We start from the raw sequence: 23,411 nt of genomic DNA, 5'->3' as shown, positions 1-23,411 counted from the left end.
CAAAGTGTGTGTGAAATATAAACATTAAATTAATTAAACACAACACATATATACCTATCTGCTATTGTCGAAGAGAAATATTAAAGCCACTTCCGCATTGTTAGAGCAACAAAAATATTAAAAGAAACAACTTACTCATCAAATTCTCTCATTTACAGATCATGAACTCTCATGACACCATGTATGTTATGGACGCCCATAACAAAAAACCTTCAGACCCACAAACTCTCATAATGGATCGTTATGGATCATTGACTCTCAATGTAAAGAATAGTTCATTCTTCATAAAAAGCACTGCCATCCAGAATGCACATTTAGTCCCCTCGGACTGAGGGTACCCAATTCATAGATCCATCTCGCCTCTTTTTGTAGAAGGATCCTGGATCTATCTCCTCCTCATCTCAATTCAGGGACATGGTCTAGCAACCGAAATCTCAGGTCACCCACTTCGTGACCTGCCTCCATAAAGTTTTGAGCCGCCGGTAAATCGGACTTCCCTTTCTGTATAGCTGCTCGAATACTCGACTGGTGATTAGCCATTCTGGTTCTGGCGTCATCAACGGTCTTCCCGATGTAAAACATCTCACAAGGGCAGTTGAGAAGACAAACCACAAATTGTGTGGTGCAAGTTAGAAAGTATTTGATCTCTTATTTCCCTTTTCTATCTGGATGTTGGAAGTGTGTGTCCGAAATCATGCCACTGAACGTGACACAGCTGATACACCTATGGCACCCTTTTTTCTTGCTGAGCCAAGTCATTTGTTGTGTAGTCGAATCAATATCTGTTTTAATTAAAGTGTCTCTTAGGCTCCTGCCCCTCCTATAGCCAATTCTGTTGGCTTGCCACTTCATGAACGGTAATGATCGATCCGCTTCAATAAACTTCCACTCTTCCTTGATTGCTTTAGTGATAGTATAGCTGTGAGGGGAGTATGTGGTTACAAATGTCATCTGTTGGTTAGTGGCATCATCTTTGTATGTAGATATTGTGGACTCAAGAGCTAATCGTTGCATCTCAGATAAGTACTTTTTCTTATAGCTTCTCTCGAGGAATCTCTGTGTCATCTCATCAAGTTGAATAGCACACTTGGTTTCATCTGTGTTTTTACAGATGACCCTCTGGAACTTTGCCTTTGGGATGTTTTTTATTAATGATGGTTGATGGCAACTCTTGCCCGGTGGCGTGGTGATGTTGGGTGGGCCCCATGGGGTGTTGTTGCATGGGGACAGTTTGATTGTTTGTTCATATGGTTTTTTGGGTGCTCCTCCATGTGTGATGCTGCACCGATGTAGTTGGTTTTAGATCTGTGATGATTATCTGTATAGGTGGATGTACTGATGTGATGACACACACTATACTACTTGTGGACATTGATGAGCAGGATAGCCAGGTAACCTAGGCTACACATGAGCATTTTTGGCATGAGTGTGCTTCACAATTCGGTTAGATACTTTACGATTTGAGTGTGTTGTTGTACCTATTTACTAAGATAACCTTTTGCTAAATATGATTAAGTTGTCACAGGTGTGTTATTCTGCTATACATGACACAGTTTGAGAATTTTGCTGTCTGGGGCTGCTATGACAACCATCATCAGATATTAATACAGAATGGTTAGTGCTCTTTATTCTGGTTCTCATATTTAGCCAAGTACTAACAGTTAGAGACCAGGATGATGTTTTTGTTTTTTTAATAACATTGATACAGTGATGCAGGGTGATAGATATTGATCATCGCAATGTACAGGAATACACGCCCATAGGAAGTAGTATTATGTGATCAGCTGCACACTCTCATGATATGCTAGATAGTGGTTACATTGGTAATTTGATCAGATGTCAAGTACTTATTGAAGACACCCAATTAGCGGTTTATTATGATGACAGATTTATGCACATACAATAAAGACAGTTTTTCCCTGGCAACTGGCGTTGTTTGTTATGACAGGTTGTACACGCCCTGGTATGGGCGGGGATATAGAGTGAGTGATGAATACAGACAACACCCTCTGATGTATGATCGCTATTAGGTACCCTCTTTGATTCTATTTATAGGCAATGTTTTTGCTAAACATTATGTCAGTAATTCTCTATATGCGTATAAGCCATTGGAATGTTATGGTAACAATATTTATGTATTGTATATGTGATCATATATGATGACACGCCAAGGGGTGTGACAAGGTTTTCAGCTCCCCATTGGTTACACATTGGGTTTGTTTACAGTTCACATATTTTCTCTACTATAACAGCAGGGATGGGATCAGGGGTGATCAGTCTCGATGTTCAATTTGTTTACACCATTGTTTTATTACACATGTGTTCACCTTAACAAAGGCATATGATGTCATTAATTGATTACACACTAGGACAGCTATGATTGGCTAAATAATGGGAGGAGGGTCACAGAGAGAAATAAAAGGCTTGATTTGATAACTTGTTGTTTGTCAGAGGAAGGGACTATTTGTGTCCCAAAACGTCACATTAAAGAATATACTTGTTGTCACAGTTGGCTGAAGTCTAGTGAGTGCTTATTTCAAGACAGTGTTATTAAGCGTTACAGCACCCTGGCAGAGTGCACACACCTGGATTGTACAGATATACATATTTATATATATATATATATATATATATATATATATATATATATTTATTTGTATATATATATATATATATATATATATATATATACATAACATTGTAATGGGAAATATTTACAGTAAATACATAGTTAAACATTTCATGAAAAATGAATATTGCATAAAAATGCCTTTACATGTTTTCATCTACTTGACTGCAAAGGGATCCAATGCACTCACATGTATATTTCTATATATGTATACATATATATTTATTTGTTTATTTGTGTATATATGTAAATACATATTTACGCAAATAAATACATATGCACACAGACACACACATAAACGTGAGGGCAAGATACCTTCATTGTATGTATCTCTCTCACACACATACACATACATACATACATACATATACAATGCATATTTATACATATATATGCAATTGTGACGTGCAATAACTTTAATTTCACTCAAGCAATGATGTTTACTTTCAATTTGTAATACGTACGCTACATCAATGCACTCAAAAAGCCTTGATAAACCCGATATTGCGTGCGTGTAACTATGCACCACTTGCAATCTGGCCCATAGTCAGATAAACCTTTTCACTTCACTCTTTGGTTTTCTCTCTAAAGGGGAAATGCTCACATTACTGTACATAGAATTTTGAATTTATATGTTCAAAATAAATTCTGGTGATCTAGTTGAAAACGATATCATATTTATTAACCTGACAAAACTTTATAAAGCTCAATGCCATCAGCTGCCTAGTAATCTATAATGCATTGTTCAATCAATTTTTATATGAATTGATAGCATTTCCCAAAGCATTCTGTCAATATTACTTATTGTTGCAAGATTGTAACCATTTAGATATCATGTTCACTGAGATGTCCGGATTAACCAAGCATGGATTAACCAGAATGGCTTCTAAGGAGCAAGAAGGAATTGTTTCATGACACAGTTGTTATTGCAAAAAGTATATTGATTGTTTTCAGCACAATACATCTTAAGGCAAATGAAGCTTTTCAGTAAAATCCAAGTTGAACATGAGTGATGAAGTAAAAGATTTTTATGATATCAAAATCTAAATGTCTGCTGTTAATTAAAAAAAGAGAAACATTAATCAAATACATTTAATACAATACCGTTCATGCAGTCAAATAATGATTTATTACATGTCTGCACAGAAAAAAACAATGTTTTGGACATATTCGCCTAGATTTAGAGTTTTGTCGGTAAAGACCCGCGGTGCTAACGCTGCTTTTTTTTCCAGCGGACCCTTAAGGCAACGCTGGTATTTAGAGTTGTCTGAGTGGCTGCGTTAGCCTCAGAAAAGGGAGCGTTGGGCATAATTTAGCTCCACTTCTACTCTCAATACCAGCGTTGCCTACGGTAGTGGTAAGCTGGAAAAATGTGCTCGTGCACGATATCCCCATAGGAAACAATGGGGCTGAGCTGGCTGAAAAAAAACTAACACCTGCAAAAAAGCAGCGTTCAGCACCAAGCGCAGCCCCATTGTTTCCTATGGGGAAACACTCTCTAAGTCTACACCTAACACCCTAACATGAACCCTGAGTCTAAACACCCCTAACCTTACACTTATTAACCCCTAATCTACCGCCCCCGCTATCGCTGACACCTACATTATAATATTAACCCCTAATCTGCCGCTCCGGACACCGCCGCCACCTAAATTATAGCTATGAACCCCTAATCTACTGCCCCTAACATCGCCGACACCTATATTATATTTAATACCCCATAATCTGTCCCCCAACGTCGCCGCCACCTACCTACACTTATTAACCCCTAATCTGCCGACCGGACCTCGCCGCCACTATAATAAATGTATTAACCCCTAAACCGCCACACTCCCGCCTTGCAAACACTATAATAAATTGTATTAACCCCTAATCTGCCCTCCCTAACATCGCCGCCACCTACCTACAATTATTAACCCCTAATCTCCCGCCCGCAATGTCGCCGCTACTATAATAAAGTTATTAACCCCTAAACCTAAGTCTAACCCTAACACCCCCCTAACATAAATATAATTTAAATAAAACAAAATAATATTCCTATAATTAAATAAATTATTCCTATTTAAAACTAAATACCTAGAAAATAAACCATAAGATAGCTATAATATAACTAATAATTACATTGTAGCTATTTTAGGATTTATATTTATTTTACAGGCAACTTTGTATTTATTTTAACTAGGTACAATAGCTATTAAATAGTTAATAACTATTTAATAGCTAATAGTTAAAATAAGTGCAAAATTACCTGTAAAATAAATCCTAGCCTAAGTTACAAATACACCTAACACTACACTATCATTAAATTAATTAAATAAATTACCTACAATTAGCTAAACTAAAAAACAATTAAATAAACTAATCTATAATACAAAAACAAACAAACACTAAATTACAGAAAATTAAAAATTATTACAAGAAGTTTAAACTAATTACACCTAATCTAAGCCCCCTAATAAAATAAAAAGCTCCCCAAAATAATAAAATGCCCTATTCTAAATTATAAAAGTAATCAGCTCTTTTACCAGCCCTTAAAAGGGCTTTTTGCGGGGCATTGCCCCAAAGTAATCAGCTCTTTTACCTGAAAAAAAAAAAAAAAACAACATTAAAACCCACCACCCACATACCCCTACTCTAACCCACCCAAACCCCCTTAAAAAACCTAACGCTAACCCCCTGAAGATCTCCCTACCTTGAGTCGTCTTCACCCAACCGGGCCGAAATCTTCATCCAAGGTGTGCAGAGGAGGTCCTTCATCTGGTAGAAGTCTTCATCCAGGCGATATCTTCAATCTACATCCATCCGGAGCGGAGCCATCTTCCAAGGAGCTGACGCGGAGCCATCCTCTTCATCCAGAGTCTTCTAAAACAATGACGGTACCTTTAAGTGACGTCATCCAAGATGGCGTCCCTTCAATTCCGATTGGCTGATAGGATTCTATCAGCCAATCTGAATTAAGGTAGGAAAAATCTGATTGGCTGATTCAATCAGCCAATCAGATTGAAGTTCAATCCGATTGGCTGATCCAATCAGCCAATTGTATTGAGCTCACATTCTATTGGCTGTTCCAATCAGCCAATAGAATGCGAGCTCAATACGATTGGCTGATTGGATCAGACAATTGAATTGAACTTCAATCTGATTGGCTGATTAAATCAGCCAATCAGATTTTTCCTACCTTAATTCTTATTGGCTGATAGACGCCGCCTGGATGAAGACTTCTACCGGATGAAGGACCTCCTCTGCGCACCTTGGATGAAGATCTTCAGGGGGTTAGCGTTAGGTTTTTTAAGGGGGGTTTGGGTGGGTTAGAGTAGGGGTATGTGGGTGGTGGGTTTTAATGTTGGGGGGGTTGTATTTTTTTTTACAGGTAAAAGAGCTGATTACTTTGGGGCAATGCCCTGCAAAAAGCCCTTTTAAGGGCTGGTAAAAGAGCGGATTACTTTTGTAATTTAGAATAGGGTAGGGCATTTTATTATTTTGGGGGCCTTTTTAATTTTTTAGGGGGCTTAGATTAGTTGAAATTAGTTTAAACTTCTTGTAATATTTTTTAATTTCTGTAATTTAGTGTTTTTTTTTTTTTTTGTATCATAGATTAGGTTATTTAATTGTATTTTAGTTTAGCTAATTGTAGTTAATTTATTTAATTAATTTAATGATAGTGTAGTGTTAGGTGTATTTGTAACTTAGGTTTGGATTTATTTTACAGGTAATTTTGTACTTATTTTAACTAGGTAGCTATTAAATAGTTATTAACTATTTAATAGCTATTGTACCTAGTTAAAATAAATACAAAGTTGCCTGTAAAATAAATATAAATCCTAAGATAGCTACAATGTAACTATTAATCATATTGTAGCTATCTTATGGTTTATTTTCTAGGTAAGTATTTAGTTTTAAATAGGAATAATTTATTTAATTATAGGAATATTATTTCATTTTATTTAAATTATATTTATGTTAGGGGGGTGTTAAGGTTAGGGTTAGACTAAGGTTTAGGGGTTAATAACTTTATTATAGTAGTGGCGATGTTGCGGGCGGGAGATTAGGGGTTAATAATTGTAGGTAGGTGGCGGCGATGTTAGGGAGGGCAGATTAGGGGTTAATACAATTTATTATAGTGTTTGCAAGGCGGGAGTGTGGCGGTTTAGGGGTTAATACATTTATTATAGTGGCAGCGAGGTCCGGTCGGCAGATTAGGGGTTAATAAGTGTAGTTAGGTAGCGGCGACATGGGGGGGGGCAGATTAGGGGATAATAAATATAATATAGGTGTCAGTGATTTTAGGGGCAGCAGATTAGGGGTTCATAGCTATAATGTAGGTGGTGGCGGTGTCCGGTCGGCAGATTAGGGGTTAAAAAAATGTATTAGAGGGTTTGCGATGTGGGGGGGGGCCTCGGTTTAGGGGTACATAGGTAGTTTATGGGTGTTAGTGTACTTTGTAGCACTGTAGCTAAGAGCTAAGAGCTTTATGTTCCGGCGTTAGCTCTTAACCACTGACTTTTTTTGGCGGTAGGAGTCTTGTCGGTAGAGGCTCTACCGCTCACTTCTTCCAAGTCTCCAAATACCAGCGTTAGGCAAATCCCATTGAAAAGATAGGATACGCAATTGACGTAAGGGGATCTGCGGTAGCCTGGAGTCGCGGAAAGGAAGTGAGCGGTAGACCCTTTCCTGGCTGACGCTAAATACCAGCGGGCGGTAAAAAGCAGTGTTAGGACCCCTTAACGCTGCTTTTGACAGCTAACGCCAAACTCTAAATCTAGGCCATTATATTGGTTCTTCCATTATTCACTCAGGTGGTTTGTTCAAAATTAGTTTGTTATTGAAAATATTTTCATCAACTATTTCCTATGAGGAACATATTCAGATCAGCAGAGAGGCAGCACATTAAAGGGACACTAAATTCAAAATTAAACTTTCATGATTCAGAATGAGAATGCAATTTTAAGAGACTTTCCAATTAATTTCTATTATCTAATCTTTTTGAATGCACACTTTCTGAAGCACCAGCCCTTACTAAGTATGTGCACTTGTTTATGGTGTTACGTATACTTCTCTCTTATTGGCTGATGGCTGTCCAATGATACAGGCGCGGGTCCGGCAAGCAGGGGGAAAAAAAAGAAATTGTCAGAAAAAAAATCCACTGCTTGTTTGAAATTCAGAATGTTATTCCATTCTACATGTTATTATGTAGATATCAGTATTGCAATTCTACTATATGTAATGTCCTTTAAACTTAAAAAAGTTAGACAAGCAGCTAATGCTACTGCTACAAGCACATGTGTTATATTTTTAATAAGGTCAGGTTTGGCCAAACACAAACCCAAATCTTACTTACTTATTGGCAGATAGGTTTGTTAATCAACTGATAAAAACTTTACTAAATCTTTATTGAAAAGTATAATTTGAATTGTTGAAGCATTTCCTGTTTAAATACAATAAACATGACCTTTTCAAAGCCTTTAACACTAGCAGAAACCCCCTTTCTTCTTACTTACATTTGCTAATGTATGTTTCATTAAAGGGACAGCTCATTTTCACTTTTAGACAAATTCAATAAATAAAAAAACAAATAGTTGTTTTTTTAAATTTGTCAAAGTCCAAATTAACAATATTTATACACAAATTTAACATTTATTAAGGGAGCAATACAATTATAACACTTTTTTTAACATTACCTTACCTCGTTCTACCTTAGTTACCTTAGTGCTAAAGTGTAAACATACATCCCTTGTTTCACGGTTTATAAACTTTCCTCCTTTAGTTTTACAGGTGAACAGAAATCTTAGGTTTTGAGCATTTTTTAATAAATTTTCAGCAGCTTGGTAGTTTTTAGAGGCAAATTGGCATCGTGTATAGAATAGAATAAAACAGAATCATTTTGTTGCCAAGTATTAAACAAATGAAAGGGATGTTTTAAGATGCAAAGGTATCAGATGACAAAGAGCAAACAAATACAATCAGCGGTGTAAAAATCTAACCATCAAATATATTACAAAAAAGTGACTAAAGTGTAATTTACCAAAAATGAAATGAGAAGCATTCCTGTTTGCTATTTTAATTGCCTGGGTAAACAAAACTATTTGGAAAATGGTTGGTCCGAGTTTGTAAAACTCTCAACCCTGGCCTACGATAAAAAGATAGACAATTAAAAAAAAAACAACAATGGCCAGGGTGAGACTAATCAAATAAAATGTTTCTGACTCTTATTCATCCTTGAAATGTAAGAGAAATACTATGACACCCAATTAATTTGTTGCAGATCTCACAATTCTGTGTAGTTCCTCATTTAATGATAATGTAGCAGAGTTATACCAGGTTAAAACAGAGGATTATAAAACTGATTAACTGGCTGAATAAAAACAAGATAACAGATTTTGAGATAGGCCACATTTTTTATGTTGCCTTAATAAGTTCAAACATTATTTAGCCTTTATAACTACAGTAAAAATATTAACATCCTATTTCAAATCATGTTGAATCATTGTGCCAAGGAATTTGTACGATGTAACTCTGTCTACTATGCATTCTTTTTTAGGTACAGGTGACCACCATAGCATGGTCATTTTTTATTTATTTTTTTTCCAAATTTTTATTGAGGTATTATATAAACATAATACAAAAAGAAAGAGAACAATGTTAATCCAGTTACAAGGGTTTATAAGAAAAGGTTATATGCAGATAACCTGAGGCATATTACTAAGTAAAGTTCAGATCCTTGAATTATGATGTTACAAGTCATTTACTTGGTACTATTGTCAAAGAGAAAGAGATAACAAATATATCTACTGTTAGATAGCGTATGAACAAGTATAAAGGAAAAGTATACAGCAGGTAATGTACATAGTAAAACAATACAAGCAAACAAAGAACAAAAACAAACCTTAAGTACCATAACTGGAGTGTTAGCTAGATAAGAAAGTGGGTATATGACGCTGAAACCTCATTTTTTTATATTAATTGATAGGGTTAGTGAAGGGTGTATACTATTGATAAAGCACAGGTATACCGTCTATGTGGAGAGGAGCAACCCTAGGTTTACTAAATAAACAGCGGTATATTAAGACTAGGGGGTGAGAGTTAAATGAGTAAAGTACATACCCGTAGTTATAAGTTGATATTATTTATTGAGGGGGAGAGGGAATCAGCGGGCAAGAGCCGCTCAAAATTGGGAGTATAGGTGGGAGGGAGAGATAAGTGAGATGATGCATTTGCTTAAGCTTAAGAACACTACTAATAATATTTTTAACTAATGTTCGGACTTATATGTATTGAGACTCTGCCCTAGTGTTGCAGTCTATTATCTTTCACAGCCCTATGGGTCGCCATATGTGCTAAACCTGACGTGGGGTTAAATGAATGATCTGATCAAATTAGTAATACAGCTGTCAATTTGAGAGAGGTGAATGTGTGTTGGGATGTAGAGACCAATCCTATATACGAAAACCTTTTGAAGGGTGCAAAATAAAAAGTTCAAGCGCCAATGGTGCCTGACTGCTACCTATACACCCCTAGAAAGTATTCCTATCTAAAAACTATACAGAGCTGTCGGTCTTTCCAGTTCTGCCCCTAAGATTTACTACGCTGCCTCGGCCGCCGGCAGCTTTAGTATTGAAGTCACTTAAATGAGTACGTAGGGCAGTAATATTAGCAAGACTCATCTGTAGTAAAAGGTTTGATGGGTGCAAAAGAATCTGAGGGTATAATTAGAGGGCTCATAAGTAGGTTGGTAATAGATGGTATTAGGCGGAATGTTATAGGTTGTATGTTAAATAAACTTCCTGCAAAACTAATTCCATACGAAGTTAGTGTGGCCCCTACAGAGCTATCCACAAATGACCAGAGTCTACCCCATGAGCTGTATGACATGGAAGGTGGATGTGGGGTGGGGGGGACCTTGATGAGTTTGGTTCGCAACAACAACAACAACAAAAAAAAAAGGGGTTCAATTGGCGATGAAAGATTGCTTTATGGTAGGTGAGATCAATAAGGAAAAAATTACATAAAATAAAAACAAATAGATAAATAATAGATGAATAAGACAAAGATGTGTCTAGCTAGGGAGTCGAGTCAATTAGGAGATTAATGTTAATATTTTACACTCTACTTATCGCTATTGGTTCAGGAGTGACTGCGAGCTCCCTAATCTAGGGGTATAATTGTGACTAAATAGAATTACTATACCTACTAATTCTCAGTAAAGTGTGCAAACAGGCCAAACAGAAAATGAGAATATAAGCTAAGTATAGAAACAGTGAACTACCATAACATTAGTATAGGGATACTATAAATGAGGATCCGATGTTGATAGTCAAGCTCTAGCCCACACCTAACCTGTAAAGCGGTAGCACTTTGAAGGGAGTAATTTCCAGCAGTCCCATATTTGTCCATTTTTCACAAAGTGTAATCGTGGAGGGGTGGGCTAGGGTTCTAGGAGAGTATGTGGTCGAGTGAAGCTTCTCCTCCATATCAGTAAAGAAGCGTGTCAACGCTATCTCTCGTCGTTTGTAGTGAGCAGGCACGGCAGGGACCTCATGGCCATGTTGGAGCTCTCGTGAGAATAAAAGCAAAGGTTCATTTGACAGAGTGCTCCCGCAGCGGTCGGAGAAGATTATGCCTACATTAGGACTTGTATATCTTGTATATCTGAGGTCAGTTCCCACTGAGGGGTCATGATAACCCTTTGTATCCCAACCTCTTCCTGTCTGACGGATTATAGGAGGGGACCACTCTTGCTGCGTCTCACAGTTGTAGGGAGGAGAAGAGTTCTGTGGCAGCTGTTTTGCCAGTTCTAAAAGAACCAGCAAACTCTGCTTGAGATCCGCAAAGGAGTTATCTAAACATAACAGGGTGCTACATTCCTCTCCAGTTAGCGTTCCAATGTTCCTGCAATTTTCACACGGCCCAAAAGGCTATTCCCTGAGTGCTTGGCAGTGAAAAAAAAAGGGATAGTCCAAATAACTTCCTGAGTGTCCGGGTAGAAGGTGGGGGTTCCGTGGCCCTGATCTGCGGATATATCAGTAAAAAGAAGCTGGTCCGGAGCGCTCTAATGAGTGGCTATAATGTATTCTTAATTACTCAAAGTCATTGTTCTGGAAGCCACGCTGAGTTGATGTAGGTAAAGAGCCGGTACCTCATGTGATCAGGGCCTCTTCATGTAGGAGTATGGTGTTGCAGCTCCTGCTCTGCTAATATCTCGCAAATAAAAAGTCCTGAGAGCCTAAATCTCTGAGTATATGATCATAGGAGAATAATGAAGGCTTTTTCTTGGCTGGATTTTTCATATTTCAGCAAATATTATATTTGTGAGCAGGAGCTGTAGAAAAACACGTCTCTTCCCTGTAGTGGCAAACTCCGCCCCCTCCTACTATGCATTCTTTAATATTCAGATAAGAAGTTGATGGAGATTTTTTTGTTCTAAAACTAGTTACCATCTCTTTGGTTTTTTTTGAAAATTTAATTCTAAATTGTTTGCTTTACTCCATGTTACCAGCCTGTCTACTTCCATGTTTTAGCTCAGTTCATCTTCATCTGAGATAAGTACCATCAGTTTAGTGTTGTTGTCAAATTTCAAAAACTTCACAGATTCCTTTGCAGAAGTACAATCATTGGTGTATAAAGAATAGAGCAAGGGAGAAAGAACACAGCCCTGTGGGACAACAGTATTCAGGAAGACAGGGTTGGAAATCAGCCCATTCACTTCATAAAACTGTTTTATTTTAGTTAAAAAGCTATAAATCCATTTACATATGTAACAGGGCACAATACATTGTTTTAATTTAACAAAAAGTCAACCAGGAACAATAGAATTAATAGCAGACATAAAATCCACAAATAAAACTCAGACATAGGTGCGAGGATTATTCAAATGATGTAAAATATAATATAAAAATAGATTAATCACATCATCCACAGATCTATTATGTATATATGCAAACTGTAGTGGATCTTGAAGGGTGTCAAGTCAAGGATTATAAAAGGCAAAGCATAATTATTTCAAACAAAGCATTTCAAACCATCAGATGTTAAAGCAACAGGCCTGTATTCATTCTCAAATAGGGCCAATCACAAACCTTTGGAAAAGCTAATGATTTTTCTATAAAGTTCACCATTAAAGTCTAGGGAATTTTTGTATATAAATAATTTGATAAGATGACCCCTATGTTGTTTAACAAGTCTAAGACAGTGGTGTAAAAGACTTGTTTTGCACTCATTACCCTTGACTCATCACAATAGAAATACAGATACAGTATAACTAATAATTTATAATTTTGCCAGGTTCCTATGTTAAGTTAAAAAAAAATGTTATGGTTTTAATCTATATGTGTATATAATTAGGAATGATTACTTTAATATATACAATTTCATGATTTCATATTTTATTTTTATATTTATAAGTACATTTTAGATTTAAAGTATTAAAGTGAATTAATTCTTAATTATTTTATTTAATGTGTGTTTTATATTTTTAGTAACACTGGTCATAATGGGCATGATGAACAAGGAGAATGAGAAAATAATTGAGTTAATTAACTACAATATATATGGGAAGGTTACGGTGTGTGGAACTCAGAGTTCAGGAACAGATAAACACAACAATGAAAGAATTTTTGAAAGTTTTACTGATTGATAGTTCCTATTGAAAATCACAGAAACAACAAGTTTGATCAAAGGCCTTATGCAAAACACTAAAGTCAAATACAAGGTTCAGAATACTTTAAGTATTTTACAGTAACTAAGTCCAATAGACACTGGTGCTTAAACTGAACGGTAAAGGGCGAGGTTGTCACAGAATACCTGGTAGGTACAGCAGACTAGGGATGGGCGAATGTTTCTAAAAATTTGAAATTTAAAACGAATTTTGATACATTCGTTCGTTCAAATCGAATTTCGAATGTTTATATAACATTCAAACATTCTATTTTCGAATTTTCATTTTCAAATTTTTCAATAAAATTTAAAAATATTTGTTCGAATAATAGAATGTTTAGCTATGTATTCATTCAATTTCGAAATGTAATATTCGAATTCGAATGTGAAATTCAAATTCGAATGTGACATTCAAATTTGAAATAGTATTTCTAGTCTACAACTGTGTTTAATAAATGTAATATTCAAATTTGAATGCTACATTCGAATTTGAATGTCACATTCAAATTTGAAATAGTATTTCTAGTCTAATACTGTGTTTTAAATGTGATATTCGATTCAAATGTGATATTCAATTTGAATGTGACATTCGAATTCGAGATAGTATTTCTAGTCTAATACTGTACTGTGTTTTATAAATGTAATATTCGAATGTGACATTCAATTCGAATGTGATATTCGATTCGAATGTGACATTTGAAATAGTGTTTCTAGTCTACAATTGTGTTTCATAAAAGTAATATTCGAATTTGAATGTGACAATCGAAAACTGTAAATAACATTCGAAATTCGAATTTTTAAGAATATTCGTTCTTATCAACATTATATTATGTAAATTGAATTTCTACAATAACATTCGTTCTAACATTCGAATTCGGATATAAACACATTCGCCCATCCCTACAGCAGACACAACTGTTGAGAGGAAAGAAGAGACAGGTTTCTCAGCAGGCACAGAATACCCAGCGGGTACTGTTGGTGAGACTGTCTCAGGGTACCAGATAGATAAAGCAGGTACAGCTGGTTTGAGGAAGACTGTCACTGGTAAGGTAGACACAGAATTCTCAGCAGACACATTATACCTAACATGTACTGTTGGTGAGACTGTCATGAGATACCAGATAGTTACAGCAGGCACAGTTGGTTTGAAGAAGGCTGTCATTTGTATGGTAGACACATGCTTCACAGCAGGCACAGGATATCCAGTGGGTATTGTTTGTAATACTGCCAGATAGGTACAAGCTTTGGAACAAGGTAAGCATACAAAGGTGCATGGTAAGTATGCTTAGTATCTGGTACAAGGTGAGCATAGACAGGTATCAGGTAAGTAGGCGTAGTGTCTGGAGCAAGGTGAGCATACACAAGTATCAGGTAAGTATGCGTGTAGACTGGAGCAAGGTGAGCATACACAGGTATCAGGTAAATATGTTTTGGTCTCAGGAGCAAGATGTGCATAGACAGGTATGAGGTATGTATACTTTCTTCTCAGGAGCAAGTTGTGCATACACAGGTATCAGGTGAGTATGCTTTGTTCTCAGCAGCAAGGTGAGCATACAAAAGTATCAGGTGAGTATGCTTTGGTCTCAGGAGCAAGGTGAGCATACACAAGAATCTAGTAAGTATGCTTTGGTCACAGGAGGAAGGTCAGCAAGGTGAGATGCCGAAATGGAGAGCTGCACTCTCTGCGTTCGCTAAGACAGGATTGCTTAGACCCAGTAAGTACTGACATTTTAGTACAAGCTGAAAGACATTAAAAAGTTAATTATAAGCTGTGCAAAATTAAAACTACTTTTAGTAGTGCAAACAATAGTCTATCAGTTTTGTAAACTTCTGGATACCAGCCAGAAAATGATTAACACCACCAATATAAACTCAGCTATAGCCAAAGTCCTGAACCTGGGTTCTTTGTAATGTCATTCCATATTAGGTTAACCAATCAGGACCAGCATATATACATATGTTTGAACCAGGGTCAACAATCTCAAGTGGTCTAACATAGATTGCTTAACCATTTTTAATTTTCCTATTTTTTTTTTTTTTTATTGATTATCTTTATGTTTTGGTGTTGCAAAATCAGCAGTTTTAATTTTTAATTTACTTGGTTTAACCACATTTTTGTGTCATGGTGCACAACAAATGTTGGTTATACAGATGTGTAAGTTCCCACGGGAATAGGGCTCTCAATTCCCCCTGTTTTTGTCTGTAAAATTTTGTCTTATCGTATTGTTTCTCCATTGTACTGTTATCCTTGTACCCATGGGCAGCGCTGAGGAATCTGTTGGCGCTTTATAAATAAAGAATAATAATAACCTCAATATCTCAACTCAGAATGGTCCTAGCTCCTTGGAACGAATACTGATTTCTAGATCACATTACAAGGTATGTGTACATATATAAATATTTTATCTTTACTTCCTTATTTATATCCTAAAGTAATGATAAAAATCGTTGTAAGTTCTACTTTTAGGGTCAATTTATAATTAGAAGGATTCGAGTTTCAATCCTATTTTTTTAAGGGGGTACTTAAATATGTATTGTGTGCATACAGAACATTTTAGGTTTGAGGTTTGTCTCTTTTTTTTTATGAGTGCGAGAAATTGCAATGTTTTAACATTTCTTCTTTCTTTCAGGTTGATTATCTCTCGTGAGGACCAGATAGGAAATATTTTTTTTTAGATATGTTATTTATGGTAGCATTCTGATGTAAAAAGTTTAAGTTTCAGATTCCACTTGTTACAGAGCTAAGGCTAGTAGAAATCTGGGGAAAAGCCTACTTTATGCATGTGTTTTGAGAAATGAGAAGGTGCAATATAAACATAACAAATAATAAAAATAAACAGTATTTACATTAATTATGCTTATGATTGACATACAATAGCTTATGCTTGTCATTGATATCGGCTACAGTGAAGCATGAGCTATCCTGTTGGTGCAGGCACAAACATAATATTATGGCAGGAAGCCTTGTCTCTGCATGCCCAAACCTGCAAGTGGATGGACACAGCTTGTCAGTGTGTTGGCTGCTTTCTTCTGAGTAAGATGCTAGAAGCTGAAGTGTGTTAGTGTCAAGTGATGTGGGAATAGATTTTATCCAAATTTGGAAATACAGTGTTCACTTGGGTGTTTTACAAATGATCAGTATCATAAAGAAGGCTCTGGTTTTTATTTCTATTGTGATAAAAGCAGTAAGTGACTACAGCTCAGAAGAAAAGCATTTACTGGTTTGAATGGTAGAATGTAATGTAACATCAGTTTTTAAGTAATATGAAAACAAATTTATATTGAAATATCATCACCTATTTGGTAACAGTTGTTGTAATCCCTTGGAATATCACAACAAATCTATTACTAAAGGACTATGAGAAATCTGACTAGCACACATATCAAAGTAAAAAATATATATATATCCTCTAAAACGTGTCACTGGTAGGTCACTGAGATCCCACTTTCTATAAAAATGGTTGTGGAAAAAAAACATGTATAAAGCAGAGAGAGAACTATGTATTACCCAAAGATTCTCTTTAGATGGTTGACTACGCTTGTGCTGCTCTTGAAGGGTTCCCTGCATCTGAGATTAGTGCTTTGAGAGGTAAAGTAGAAATGATTTCTGAAACTTTGAAAATAAATCTGTAAGAATCGTTTGTTGAGGCAACTCCAGAGTATTAACAGTGCAAAAACTCTGCCAACATAAGAATATGACAGATTAATTGAGTCTCTTAACCCCTTAACGACTGAGGACGTGCAAGGTACGTCCTCTAAAGGATGTCAGTTAACGACCAAGGACGTACCCTGCACGTCCTCAGTCTGGAAAGCAGCTGGAAGCGATCCTGCTCACTTCCAGCTGCTTTCCGGTTATTGCAGTGATGCCTCGACATCGAGGCATCCTGCAATAACACTTTCTGGCCATCCGATGCAGAGAGAGCCACTCTGTGGCCCTCTCTGCACCGGACATTGATGGCCGGTATCGTTGGTGGGTGGGAGCCGACTTGGGAGGCGGGTGGGCGGCCATCGGTGAGATCTGGAAGGTGGAGGGGGGCGGGATCGGGGGCGGAGCCTTCGGGGGCGCGCACGGGCGGTGGCGGGCGGGCGCGTGCACGGGGCGGGGCGGGCGGGCGCGTGCACGGGGCGGGAGCGGGTGGGAACCGCTACACTACAGAAAAAAAGTTAAAAGTAAAATGTCAAATAAAATTAAATACACTTATTTTTTCAAAAGCATATAAGAGATCTGGAAGGGGTGGGGGGTTGGTATTGGGGGGGGAAGCTACACTACAGAAAAGGGACATTTTTAAATAAAAAAAAGCATATTATTCACTAAAATGGGTACTGGCAGACAGCTGCCAGTACCCAAGATGGCGCACATTAAGTCAGAGGGGGAGGGTTAGAGAGCTGTTTGGTGGGGGATCAGTGAGGTTGGGGGCTAAGGGGGATCCTACACAGAAGCATATGTAAATATGCAAAAAAAAATGCACAAAAAAGCCCAAATTTTCCTTTTATTTTAGTACTGGCAGAGTTTCTGCCAGTACTTAAGATGGCGGGGACATTTGTGGGGTAGGGGAGGGAAGAGAGATGTTTGGGAGGGATCAAGGGGTCTGATGTTTCAGGTGGGAGGCTGATCTTTACACTAAAGCTAAAATTAACCCTGCAAGCTCCCTACAAGCTACCTAATTAACCCCTTCACTGCTAGCCATAATACACGTGTGATGCGCAGCGCCATTTAGCAGCATTCTAATTACCAAAAAGCAACGCCAAAGTCATATATGTCTGCTATTTCTGAACAAAGGGGATCCCAGAGAAGCATTTACAACCATTTTTGCCATAATTGCACAAGCTGTTTGTAAATGATTTCAGTGAGAAACCTAAAATTGTGAAAAATGTAACGTTTTTTTTTAATTTGATCGCATTTGGCGGTGAAATGGTGGCATGAAATATACCAAAATGGGCCTAGATCAATACTTGGGGTTGTCTATTACACTACACTAAAGCTAAAATTAACCCTAGAAGCTCCCTACATGCTCCCTAATTAACCCCTTCACTGCTGGGCATAATACACGTGTGGTGCGCAGTGGCATTTAGCGACCTTCTAATTACCAAAAAGCAATGCCAAAGCCATATAAGTCTGATATTTCTGAACAAAGGGGATCCCAGAGAAGAATTTACAACCATTTATGCCATAATTGCACAAGCAGTTTGTAAATAATTTCAGTGAGAAACTGAAAGTTTGTGAAAAAATTTGTGAAAAAGTGAACGATTTTTTGTATTTGATCGCATTTGGCGGTGAAATGGTGGCATGAAATATACCAAAATGGGCCTAGATCAATACTTTGGGATGTCTTCTAAAAAAAAATATATACATGTCAATGGATATTCAGGGATTCCTGAAAGATATCAGTGTCCCAATGTAACTAGCGCTAATTTTGAAAAAAAAAAATGGTTTGAAAATAGCAAAGTGCTACTTGTATTTATGGCCCTATAAGTTACAAAAAAACCAAAGAACATGTTAACATTTGGTATTTCTAAACTCAGGACAAAATTTAGAAACTATTTAGCATGGGTGTTTTTTGGTGGTTGTAGATATGTAACAGATTTTGGGGTTCAAAGTTAGAAAAAGTGTGTTTTTTTTCAATTTTTCCTCATATTTTATAATTTTTTTTATAGTAAATGATAAGATATGATGAAAATAATGGTATTTTTAGAAAGTCCATTTAATAGCGAGAAAAACGGTATATAATATGTGTGGGTACAGTAAATGAGGAAGAGGAAAATTTCAGCTAAACACAAACACTGCAGAAATGTAAAAATAGCCTTGGTCCCAAACGGACAGAAAATGGAAAAGTGCTCTGGTCACTAAGGGGTTAAACAAAAGTGTGCCATAGAAAACAAATAAGACAAAGTTAAAATTCTCAGTCTGTTACCAATCTATGGTCCAGGAACAAATTCAGCAAGGAATTAAATGTCTCAGAACTATTAGTGTAGGTACATGGGATCCTTCTAGAGAAAGGAACGATGATCTATTTTTGCAATGGATCTGTAAACCAAGAATACTTTCACCAATCCGTTTAACCATGAGAAATACTTTGGTATAAAAGCCAAATGGAACTTCTTTGCAAAGTCTTATGGTAAAATGCATGTGATGGAGTTGGAGGAAAAACAAAGCAGGAAACAACAAAATCCAGTTTGCAGAGGACAACAAAGGGTCAAATCCTCACCCCTGAAGACATGTACCTCTTTTGCAATGAGAATATCAAGGATGTTACATATATCTATGTCAAAAGCAAGGAAGTAACTCAATTTCATGAACTGAAACTCAAGGATAGTTTTAATAAGTGTTAGAAAATTCCAGGAATAATAAAATATCTCGATTTTGAGGCAGTATCAGAGGTTACTATCATATGCTTCTTTACATCTGCATTGCAAATTTTTGAAGAACATGTAGTGATGAAATGTCACCTCCTGATCCTTTAGAATAATGACAGTATCACTTGTCTCTACGATGACCTATGGTAGGTAGGCTTGATTGAGGACCTCGGAGGACATCAGTGAGGAAAATTGTGATTTTATTTTTAAACCTGGACCAAGACCATCATTCAAGATATTTACTGTGGGTTCCCATGAACTATGTTCTCAGAAAACTGACATCTGCCGAGTTGACTTCTGCCACCAGAAGCTCCCACAACATTTCTGTGACACTGAGTGAGGAAATCTCACAGCTTCTAATTAATTGAAATTATAGTGTGTGAATCCTTAAGATAAGTACTGTAACCAGTGGAATCTCAAACTCAATTTTTACAACATTATGCTACCATTTAGAACTGTAAGTGGCAGGTTGCAAAAAAGTAGAGGGGTAAAATTTCTCTCTATCCCTTAGTGAACCCTAAAATATTGTTTAATATCCTCTTGGTCTGCTTAACTGCTGGCCAAAACATGTTTGTGACAGGATAGTTTTTACTGACATTAAATTTGTTACCAACAAAGAGATTGAAAGTAAACACAAACAGGTGAGTGCAATCGCGATTTAGGCTAGAATGATTACAGTATATTCAGAGCTCTGTTAACTATTTCACACAACACAAAAGAACCAAAAACACAAAAAATAAATATATATATATATACACACACACAGTATACAACAGAAGTGAGTACATTCCAGTGCAATATCACTTATATATCAAATGTTTCAAAATTGTATAACCTAACGGTAACTGTATTACGTCTAAGTTTTACAGTAGGGTATTTACTCTTATGTAAAATTAAAAACAGTTTAGATTTACTATATTAAAAATACCAGCCCCAAAGCAGGAAATCAATGCAACAAAAGTCAGTGCACCTTTTATTATTGAGATTCAAATCTTTTAGTTTTTTCAATACTTTGCATGTCCACCTTTATTTTTGATGACAGACTCAATCCTCCTTGGCATGGAGGAAACCAGTATTATACAAGTTTCTGGAGAGATGTTCTGCCCTTCTTCAGAGATAATTTATTTTCAGCTGCTCTTTGCTGGAGGGGTTGTGTTACTCTACTATTCTCTTTAAAATACCCCAAAGGTGTTCTACTGGATTCAAGTCAGGTGACATACTTGGTTAGGTCATAGTTTTCACTTGTTTCTCCTTTAGAAACTCCTTTGTGATTTTGGCAGTGTGCTTTGGATTGTTATCATGCAGGAATATTTGTCCTCTGCCAAACTTCTGGACACTGGGAGTTATCTTGTCAGCCAGTATTTTGGTATATTGAAGACATGTATGGTGCCATCTATACACGTCATCGCCCCAACATCTTTTGCAGTCATGTAGCCCCATATCGTCACACTCCCACCTCCATAATTCACTGTTGGGACTATGCATTAACTGTAATAATCCTGACTAGGTTCACACTAAACATGCTGGACCCCATCTGAGCCAAAAAATTGTATCTTGGTCTTGGCCATTTTACCAAATAATGTGCTCCCAGTATTCATCAGTCTTTTGATGTTGTTTAGCAAAGTTAAATCTTGCAGTATTGTGCTGAAGAGCAAGCAAGGGTTTTTTCCTTGGATGCTGTCCATAGAAGTTGACATTATGCATGGTCCTTAGCACTGTCTGAGCTGTCACAGAAACTACAATTTCTATTGATAATCCCTGAGCTAAATCTGAAGCACTTGCCTGGATGCAAATCTGAAGCACTTGTCTGTTGCCTGTTTTTCAGAGCTAGATTGTGCAAGTACCGCACTGTCCGTGGCACCGTTTTAGGAGGACAGCCACTGCGGCTCTGATTTGTGGCACTGTGTATTGATCTATACCTCCTGATTACTACTTTTAACTGATTTTTAGTTGGTCACCAATCTTCCTGTATCCTTTTCCATCTTTGTGAAGTCTCACAATCAGATTTTTTAATTCCTCTGGCAATTCTTTTCCATGTGGAGACATGATGCAAACTTGCAGATAGACATAGCCCTTTGGTCAAAAAATTAGACTGTTCTGGTAACTATGCTCATGCAGTTAGGATAATTAGAAATCATATGTGTACTTGATTTTGTTTCAGTGATCTAACTTGTGTATCTGTGACCACATGTGTATTCACTTTTGTTGCATTAAGTTTCTACTTTGGGGCCTGTATTTTCAATATAATATTTCTAAAGTATTTGTTTTTTATTGTTAATAATAGGAAATACTCTACTTGTCAACTAAAAAATAAAATAATTATTGAGAGGTGATACAATTTTAAATAATTTGATATTTAAGTGATATTGCCCAGGGGTATACTCACTTCTGTTGTGTACTGTGTGTGTATATATATATATATATATATATATATATATACAGTATATATATTGTATATACATACATACATATCTAAAGATGTGTGTGTATATATATATGTATATATATATATATATATATATATATATATATATACAAAAAACTCACAGGACTTAATTAATACAAAATGTATTAATAGTTCATCAATGAACAGTCATTCAATGCTTCGGTCCTCGCAGGGAGCTTTATCAAGAATGTTTCTCAGTAAGAGGGTGAATAATGTACTCAGCGGTTATTCACCCTCTTACTGAGAAACAGTCTTGATAAAGGTCCCTGCGAGGACCGAAACGTTGACTGACTGAATTGATGAACTATTAATAAATTTTGTATTAAGTCCTCTGAGTGCCTCTTCTCTTCATGAAAGTTTCTACCTATCTACCATAGAGTGCACCCAGGCAACACAACCTACAGTGAGTCCTTGGAAACTATAGTATATATATTATATATATATATATATACTGTATATATATATATATATATATATATATATATATATATATATGTTTATGTGTGTACATGTGTATTTATGTATTTACAGACAAAAATACACAGTAGACATGTACAACGCTAAAAATTTCATTTTGTTTTATTTTTATTAGTTAAATAAATAATTTTGTTTTGGCAAATTAGTTTAGTTAAGTTAAATAGTTTTCTTGGATCCGTTAATTTTTTCAGATCCATTCTTTATTCATATGCATTATTCTATTATGACGTTAAGGCGTAACTAGAACCCACAGGGCCCTGGTGCAAGAATCTAAGAAGGGCTGAAGCCCCCCCCCCACCACCACCCCAAAAAAAGTTAATTTGATACATACCTTTTTTTTTTATTTACATTTAACACAGAAAAAAAATGTGAATCAGATGATTATGTCTGCAAACGGAGGTACCCTGTGCCCACAGTCTGTGAGATGGTCTGACCCCCCTATTACTGTATATATTACTGTATATTACTGTTTAACCCACCAGTACTGTATATAGTGAGTCAGTGACACAGTCTGTAATCTGCCGGTGATATGGCTGGCCTGACCCTAACCGCCACAGTACAGTACTTTATAAAGTGACCACAGTAGTCTGTGACATGGTCCAGCCCCCCCGTACTGTATATAGTGGTACTGTATAGACTGACACTGTTTACCCCCCGCCCCCCCATGCTGTAGTAACAAAATCTGTCATTTGCTGGTTACACAAACATACACACATACATGCATAAATACACACCCAATCACATACATACATACACACACACACACACACATAAACACCAATGGGTAAAACACTAAACCCTGTAGTCAGAGACACTAGTGAAGCATCATGTCACACTCACATGATATCATTGCAG

This window comes from Bombina bombina, chromosome 5 (assembly GCF_027579735.1).
Source record: "Bombina bombina isolate aBomBom1 chromosome 5, aBomBom1.pri, whole genome shotgun sequence".
NCBI lineage: Eukaryota > Metazoa > Chordata > Amphibia > Anura > Bombinatoridae > Bombina > Bombina bombina.
Note: the sequence above shows the minus strand (reverse complement) of the source record.